Source organism: Xiphophorus couchianus, chromosome 24 (genome assembly GCF_001444195.1).
Source record: "Xiphophorus couchianus chromosome 24, X_couchianus-1.0, whole genome shotgun sequence".
In the NCBI taxonomy this organism is placed as follows: Eukaryota; Metazoa; Chordata; class Actinopteri; order Cyprinodontiformes; family Poeciliidae; genus Xiphophorus; species Xiphophorus couchianus.
In genome coordinates this window covers 20,171,999-20,181,034 of record NC_040251.1, presented here as the reverse complement: position 1 = coordinate 20,181,034, position 9,036 = coordinate 20,171,999, and the positions used below count along the sequence as shown (strand labels likewise).

The 9,036-nt window shown below is 38.0% G+C and overlaps 1 protein-coding gene across 2 annotated transcripts in view; it reads left to right on the top strand.

Annotated features, from left to right (window-relative positions):
- The window catches only part of ctc1 (CTS telomere maintenance complex component 1), an 82,969-nt gene that overhangs the window by 59,630 nt on the left and 14,303 nt on the right, over positions 1-9,036 (top strand). The window lies entirely within an intron of this gene.

Sequence of the window (9,036 nt, the reverse complement as noted above, 5' to 3'; positions counted from 1 at the left end):
TCACGCTACAAATTGGCATGGACGCTAAAGAACGCCGCAACGTAATCAATGGCATGCGGAGAACCGCAAGAACGTTAAGTAAGGCGGACGTGCACCATTCAGTATGATTTTAAATATTTGTCAAGGCTTTTATTTTGGAAGTTTTGTTAAACTTCATTTCAAAGGGCCAAACTAATCCCATGCGTAATAGTCATTGGGTTAAATCAGTTATATAATGCTCAAAACACAAGTAGTTGATGTAAAAATATTCAAGGCTTTTATTTTGGAATGTTAAGCTTCATTTCAAAGGGCCAAACTAATCCCATGAATAACAGTCATTGGGTTAAATCAGTTATATATTGCTCAACAGAGCAATTATCTGATTTAAAAATATTCAAGGGTTTTATTTTGAAATTTGCAGTATGCTTCATTTCAGAGGGCCAAACTAATACCATGTGTAACAGTGCTTTGGATAAAAAAGTCACATAAAGCCAAAAAGCGCAATTACCTGATGTAAAAATATTCAAGGCTTTTATTTTGAAGTTATTATTATGCTCCATTTTAAAGTTCCTAACGAATCCCATGTGTAACAGTGCTTTGGATGAAAAAGTCATATAAAGCCAAAAACGGCAATTACCTGAGGTAAAAATATTCAAGGCTTTTATTTTGAAATGTTAAGCTTCATTTCAAAGGGCCAAACTAATCCCATGTATAACAGTCATTGGGTTAAATCAGTTATATATTGCTCAACAGAGCAAATATTTGATTTAAAAATATTCAAGGCTTTTATTTTGAAATGTTAAACTTCATTTCAAAGGGCCAAACTAATCCCATGAATAACAGTCATTGGGTTAAATCAGTTATATATTGCTGAAAACGCAAGTAGTTGATGTAAAAATATTCAAGGCTTTTATTTTGGAATGTTAAGCTTCATTTCAAAGGGCCAAACTAATCCCATGTATAACAGTCATTGGGTTAAATCAGTTATATATTGCTCAACAGAGCAAATATTTGATTTAAAAATATTCAAGGCTTTTATTTTGAAATTATTATTATGCTTCATTTTAAAGTTCCAAACTAATCCCATGTGTAACATTTACTGAGTTCAATCAGTTCTATACAGCCCATAGCAGCAAGTAGTTTTAAAGGCCAGTTCAGTCCTGATCTGTTTCAACTGAGGGTTCCACTATAGTTAGAACTACAGTGATGCGTATTTGTAGTCCTAATCAGCAGCCAATAGGCTCTTGAGTTCCGTTGCTATGGTAAATAAGTTTCACACCAAGGTGTGAAATGTCAGTGAGACAGCCTGAGACAGCCTAGAAAATCCTGTCGCATCACTTTGCTCTGAAGCACCGTGACAGAAAACCGTACGATCTAGATAAATTTCGAAAACATTTTACCGGAGCAGACATGCGTATCAATGTGAGGACCGATTTTGATACTAATCGTGCGATATTTGTGGGCGTGATGGCGATTTCAAAATTATTTTGGGCTCAAAAAGGTCTCTTGATTTCTCACTCTAGCCGAGATCGGCTGTCACTCTAATTTTAGGAAAAATGAGAAACTTTGGGTCGCTTAGAGGCAAATTGTGGACAAACCGTAACTGATATCGACGAGCCGTCTTCACTTTCGAAGAGATCACAGACGTATCTACAAAATGAAATTTGAATGGCATTTCTAGGTGAATTTGTGACGACACAGAAAATCCTCAAAAATAGGGTATTTCCAGGATTTTTCCCATTGACTTATAATGGGGTTTCTTTCGTAGTTTTTTGCGAATTATGTCGCCACGTTAAGCCCAAATCCCACCAGAAGTAATAGCAACAATGGCGTGAATTTTCTGCACGTTTTGATACCTCATTTGTAGGTGTGCACCCAGCGGTATGAGCCGCATTAACGGTTACGGAAGAAAAATAAAGAATACTAGAAAATTTCGGAAGAAATTTAGCCGGGGCCTGCCAAGGCGCGCCCGTTGGTTTGTGCCCGGCATCGTCACGCTACAAATTGGCATCGATGCTAAAGAACGCCGCAACGTAATCAATGGCATGCGGAGAACCACAAGAACGTTAAGTAAGGTGGACGTGCACCATTCAGTATGATTTAAAATTTTGTCAAGGCTTTTATTTTGGAAGTTTTGTTAAACTTCATTTCAAAGGGCCAAACTAATCCCATGTGTAATAGTCATTGGGTTAAATCAGTTATATAATGTGCAAAACACAAGTAGTTGATGTAAAAATATTCAAGGCTTTTATTTTGAAATGTTAAACTTCATTTCAAAGGTCCAAACTAATCACATGTATAACAGTCATTGGGTTAAATCAGTTATATAATGCTCAACAGAGCAATTATCTGATTTAAAAATATTCAAGGCATTTATTTTGGAAGTTTAGTTAAACTTCATTTCAAAGGGCCAAACTAATCCCATGCGTAATAGTCATTGGGTTAAAATAGTTATATAATGCTCAAAACACAAGTAGTTGATGTAAAAATATTCAAGGCTTTTATTTTGAAATGTTAAGCTTCATTTCAAAGGGCCAAACTAATCCCATGCGTAATAGTCATTGGGTTAAAATAGTTATATAATGCGCAAAACACAAGTAGTTGATGTAAAAATATTCAAGGCTTTTATTTTGAAATTTTTGTTAAGCTTTATTTCAAAGGGCCAAACTAATCCCATGTATAACAGTCATTGGGTTAAATCAGTTATATATTGCTCAACAGAGCAAATATTTGATTTAAAAATATTCAAGGCTTTTATTTTGAAATTATTATTATGCTTCATTTTAAAGTTCCAAACTAATCCCATGTGTAACAGTTACTGAGTTCAATCAGTTCTATACAGCCCATAGCAGCAATTAGTTCTAAAGGCCAGTTCAGTCCTGATCTGTTTCAACTGAGGATAGATAGAACTACAGCGATGCGTATTTGTAGTCCTAATCAGCAGCCAATAGCCTCTTGAGTTCCGTTGCTATGGTAAATAAGTTTCACACCAAGGTGTGAACTGTTAGTGACAGAGCCTGAGAGCCTCAGAAAATCCTGTCGCATGACTTTGCTCTGAAGCACCGTGACAGAAAACCGTACGGTCTAGATAAATTTCGAAAACATTTTACCGGAGCAGACAGGCGTATCAATGTCAGGACCGATTTTGATACTAATCGTGCGATATTTGTGGGCGTGATGGCGATTTCAAAAATGATTTGGGCTGAAAAAGTTGTCTTCATCTCTCACTCCAAGCAGCCAGAGACGCACTCTAACTGAAGGAAAAATGAGAAACTTTGGGTCGCTTAGAGACAAATTGTGGACAAACCGTAACTGGTATCGACGAGCCGTCTTCACTTTCGAAGAGATCACAGACGTACCTACAAAATGAAATTTGAATGGCATTTCTAGGTGAATTTGCGACGACACAGAAAATCCTCAAAAATAGGGTATTTCTAGGATTTTTCCCATTGACTTATAATGGGTTTTTTTTCATAGTTTATTGCGAATTATGTCGCCACGTTAAGCCCAAATCCCACCAAAAGTAATAGCTCCAATGGCGTGAATTTTCTGCACGTTTAGATACCTCATTTGTAGGTGTGCACCCAGCGGTATGAGCCGCATTAACGGTTACGGAAGAAAAATAAAGAATTATAATAAAGAGACGCTTGTTGGGTGTAGAGTAATAGGTTCCTGCCATTGCTTTGCATGGCAGGCCCCAACTAGAAAATTTCGGAAGAAATTTAGCCGGGGCCTGCCAAGGCGCGCCCGTCGGTTTGGGCCTGGCGTTGTCACGCTACAAATTAGCATCGATGCTAAAGAACGCTGCAACGTAATCAATTACGTCATGTAAAAATATTCAAGGCTTTTATTTTGAAATTTTTGTTAAACTTCATTTCAAAAGGCCAACCTAATCCCATGAATAACAGTCATTGGATAAAATCAGTTATATAATGCTCAAAACACAAGTAGTTAATGTAAAAATATTAAAGGCTTTTATTTTGGAATTTTTGTTAAACTTCATTTCAAAGGGCCAAACTAATCCCATGTATAACAGTCATGTAAAAATGTTCAAGGCTTTTATTTTGAAATTTTCAGTATGCTTCATTTCAGAGGGCCAAACTATTCCATTGTGTAACAGTGCTTTGGATAAAAAAGTCACATAAAGCCAAAAAGCGCAATTACCTGATGTAAAAATATTCAAGGCTTTTATTTTGAAATTATTATTATGCTCCATTTTAAAGTTCCGAACTAATCCCATGTGTAACAGTGCTTTGGATGAAAAAGTCATATACGGCCAAAAAGAGCAATTACCTGATGTAAAAATATTCAAGGCTTTTATTTTGAAATTTTCAGTATGCTTAATTGTAAAGTTCCAAACTAATCCCATGTGTAACAGTGCCTTGGATGAAAAAGTCAAATAAAGCCAAAAAGAGCAATTACGTCATGTAAAAATATTCAGGGCTTTTATTTTGAAATTTTCATTATGCTTAATTTTAAAGTTCCAAGCTAATCCCATGTGTAACAGTTACTGAGTTAAATCAGGTATATACAGCCCATAGCAGCAATTAGTTCTAAAGGCCAGTTCAGTCCTGATCTGTTTCAACTGAGGATAGATAGAACTACAGTGATGCGTATTTGTAGTCCTAACCACCAGCCAATAGCCTCTTGAGTTCCGTTGCTATGGTAAATAATGGTCTCAGCAGGGTGTGAGCTCTGAGCTCTGAGCTCTCAAACACACAATTGTGTGTTTGAGCCAACACGTTTTACTGAAAAACAGCATTGGAAACAAATCATTCCTGTTCGGGAACCGTAATACATATTCGAAAAGCGTTTGAAGCGTATGAGAGGCCTATGTGTCTTCTACGATAGTCCCGAGATTCATATCTGTACCTCAGTCAGAGCATTTACAGCGATGAGAGAAAGAAATGTTGTGCCCAGATCTGAACCGAGGTCGGCTCTCACTCTAATTTGAGGAAAAATGAGAAACTTTGGGTCGCTTAGAGGCAAATTGTGGACAAACCGTAACTGGTATCGACGAGCCGTCTTCACTTTCGAAGAGATCACAGACGTATCTACAAAATGAAATTTGAATGGCATTTCTAGGTGAATTTGTGACGACACAGCAAATCCTCAAAAATAGGGTATTTCCAGGATTTTTCCCATTGACTTATAATGGGGTTTTTTTTCATAGTTTATTGCGAATTATGTCGCCACGTTAAGCCCAAATCCCACCAGAAGTAATAGCAACAATGGCGTGAATTTTCTGCACGTTTAGATACCTCATTTGTAGGTGTGCACCAAGCGGTATGAGCCGCATTAACGGTTACGGAGGAAAAATAAAGAATAATACGTAAAGAGACGCTTCTCTCCGACAATAGTAATAGGTTCCTGCCATTGCATGGCAGGCCCCAATAAAGAGACGCTTGTTGGGTGTAGAGTAATAGGTTCCTGCCATTGCTTTGCATGGCAGGCCCCAATTTCGGAAGAAATTTAGCCGGGGCCTGCCAAGGCGCGCCCGTCGGGTTTGGGCCCGGCGTCGTCACGCTACAAATTAGCATCGATGCTAAAGAACCCTGCAACGTAATCAATGGCATGTGGAGAACCACAAGAACGTTAAGTAAGGCGGACGTGCACCATTCAGTACGATTTAAAATTTTGTCAAGGCTTTTATTTTGGAAGTTTTGTTAAACTTCATTTCAAAGGGCCAAACTAATCCCATGCATAATAGTCCTTGGGTTAAAATAGTTATATAATGCTCAAAACACAAGTAGCTGATGTAAAAATATTCAAGGCTTTTATTTTGAAATTTTCAGTATGCTTCATTTCAGAGGGCCAAACTATTCCATTGTGTAACAGTGCTTTGGATAAAAAAGTCATATAGAGCCAAAAACAGCAATTACCTGATGTAAAAATATTCAAGGCTTTTATTTTGAAATTTTCAGTATGCTTAATTTTAAAGTTCCAAACTAATCCCATGTGTAACAGTGCCTTGGATGAAAAAGTCAAATAAAGCCAAAAAGAGCAATTACGTCATGTAAAAATATTCAGGGCTTTTATTTTGAAATTTTCATTATGCTTAATTTTAAAGTTCCAAACTAATCCCATGTGTAACAGTTACTGAGTTAAATCAGTTATATACAGCCCATAGCAGCAATTAGTTCTAAAGGCCAGTTCAGTCCTGATCTGTTTCAACTGAGGATAGATAGAACTACAGTGATGCGTATTTGTAGTCCTAATCAGCAGCCAATAGCCTCTTGAGTTCCGTTGCTATGGTAAATAATGGTCTCAGCAGGGTGTGAGCTCTGAGCTCTGAGCTCTCAAACACACAATTGTGTGTTTGAGCCAACACGTTTTACTGAAAAACAGCATTGGAAACAAGTCATTCCTGTTCGGGAACCGTAATACATATTCGAAAAGCGTTTGAAGCGTATGAGAGGCCTATGTGTCTTCTACGATAGTCCCGAGATTCATATCTGTACCTCAGTCAGAGCATTTACAGCGATGAGAGAAAGAAATGTTGTGCCCAGATCTGAACCGAGGTCGGCTCTCACTCTAATTTGAGGAAAAATGAGAAACTTTGGGTCGCTTAGAGGCAAATTGTGGACAAACCGTAACTGGTATCGACGAGCCGTCTTCACTTTCGAAGAGATCACAGACGTATCTACAAAATGAAATTTGAATGGCATTTCTAGGTGAATTTGTGACGACACAGCAAATCCTCAAAAATAGGGTATTTCCAGGATTTTTCCCATTGACTTATAATGGGGTTTTTTTTCATAGTTTATTGCGAATTATGTCGCCACGTTAAGCCCAAATCCCACCAAAAGTAATAGCAACAATGGCGTGAATTTTCTGCACGTTTAGATACCTCATTTGTAGGTGTGCACCCAGCGGTATGAGCCGCATTAACGGTTACGGAAGAAAAATAAAGAATTATAATATTAAAGAGACGCTTCTCTCCGACAATAGTAATAGGTTCCTGCCATTGCATGGCAGGCCCCAATAAATAAATAAATAAAGGGACATTCTCTCCTTATGCATTGCTATGGGCAGGCCCCAATAAAGAGACATTCTATTGGGTGTAGAATAATAGGTGCCTGCCCATAGCAATGCATGGAGGCAGTACTGACTTGCTTCGCAAGTCAGTACTGCCTCCATGCATTGCTATGGGCAGGCCCCAATAAAGTTATCTTTAAAATGAATCACTCAAGTGACATCAAGGCCCAACAGTAAATTAAAACTTCAATAAAATCAATCTGGTTGTTTTTGTCTCATGCAAACTTTGCTTTAATTCTACTTATTTTTCTATCTAATCATCAGAAATCATAATCAGATAAAGAGATGAAACAGGAAAAGCAGGTTTCCTGGAAAAAGAGGAAGTTTCCAGCCTGCAGATTTATAAAAATAGCTGAGACTATTCCTTATTTTAAAGCATGAAAGTTTTAAAGAATTAAATCTAAACATTTTGAGTAATTTGATAAGATTCAAAGTAAAATACTTATATTAATATTGATTTACTTGTAATAATATTTACACTTACATTTGTGGGAACACTTACAAGAAAAACAAGTAACTGTAACTTTGGTATTAAATAATTAGAATCATGGATTATTCTTGGTTTCTTTTCAGAAAACATCTGTAATAACTCACATTAAGATTATAATAAGAATAATTAATAAGTTATGGTTATAAAATTATAAATGAATGCTAAATCAGAGAAGCTAAAGAAAATAAATGTGATTTTAACATTGAACTTGAAATGGTGTAAAACATGTAACTGCAATTAAAGATCACTGATATGTTGGAGGTAGATGGTAGGTGAAAGGTCAAAGGTTAAGGGAAAAAGGGGAACTAACAGGAGAGCAGAGATGATCAACACCTTATTTAGAAACAGATTGTTGAACAACGTAAACGTTTCAGAGAAAAAGTTGTGCAGGCAACAAATGTAGGAGGTTGATCAACCCTGAGACATCAGCACAGACATCAGGACATAATGTCTGTAAGACAGTGATGGATATGAGATCATCTGTCTAAGCAGTCAACCAATGAAACAAGCACAGCAACAGTGCTAGCCAATGCTAACACACCAAAAGGTGGATAAACCCTATAAAAGGTGGGAGCAAAAGAGGAACCTTTTGTTGGATCCTCCGGGCAGCTTCGAGCCAAGATCGAGATGGACAAAGAACTCTGCAGCTGAAGAAGAGCCGGGGCCACGGAGCCGAAGACTGTCCTGCACATGGGGACCAACCCGTCTGGCCCACAACCTGTGGCTTCACATCGCACTTCTCTCATCAGCTGGGTTCAGACCCCAAAGACAAAGATGAAGACAAAGACAAAGAAGAAGAACTGGTGCCTTTTTTCCTGCCAGCACCAAGTCCTGTGTGACCTCAGCATCCATGCGGAGAGGAGGCTCATCAGACCTGCGGAGATCCTGGCCTTCATCGATCAACATCTTCCTCCTGCTGCAGCACCTTCTTCATCATCAGGCCAGGTCTGGGGTTCGAAACGCCAAACTCCGTCCGTCTCTCTCTAAGGTTCCCTTTTTTAGTTCTCAGTGTCAGCAGTAGGGAAAGATAGACTAGATGATTGATTTTACTTATTTGATTATTTCTGCTACTGAATTAAGCTGTACTGACCCTTGCAAAAATGCCTTACTAATAAAATATTTAGCATAAAGAAAATCTAAAGATGTTGTGGACATTCAGTTAATGAGTCACCTTAAAGTTCTTTGATGGTTGTAAAATAGCTGTGATGTTTGATTCTGGAGAGGAAGAGGTGGAAAATGTTTTTAGGTTGCTGGTAGCCCATATTTAAAACCTCATCCTTGGGACTCGCCCGAGTCACTAAAACCTACCTGGTTCAATAACAAATGCAAGTTGTAAGATAGAGAACGAGCGACCGTTAACAGGTGTGCTCTGTGAAACTAGTTGGCTGTAGGCTGCTCAGTCTGGCTAATTCACAGAGGGAAGCAGGATGGGACACCTGGATGTTGGCCGTCAGAAACCAGGTGAATCGTTTCTCGAAACCAGATTAAACAGAGTTTACTTCTGTTCTGGACAGGATAAATCCCAGCAG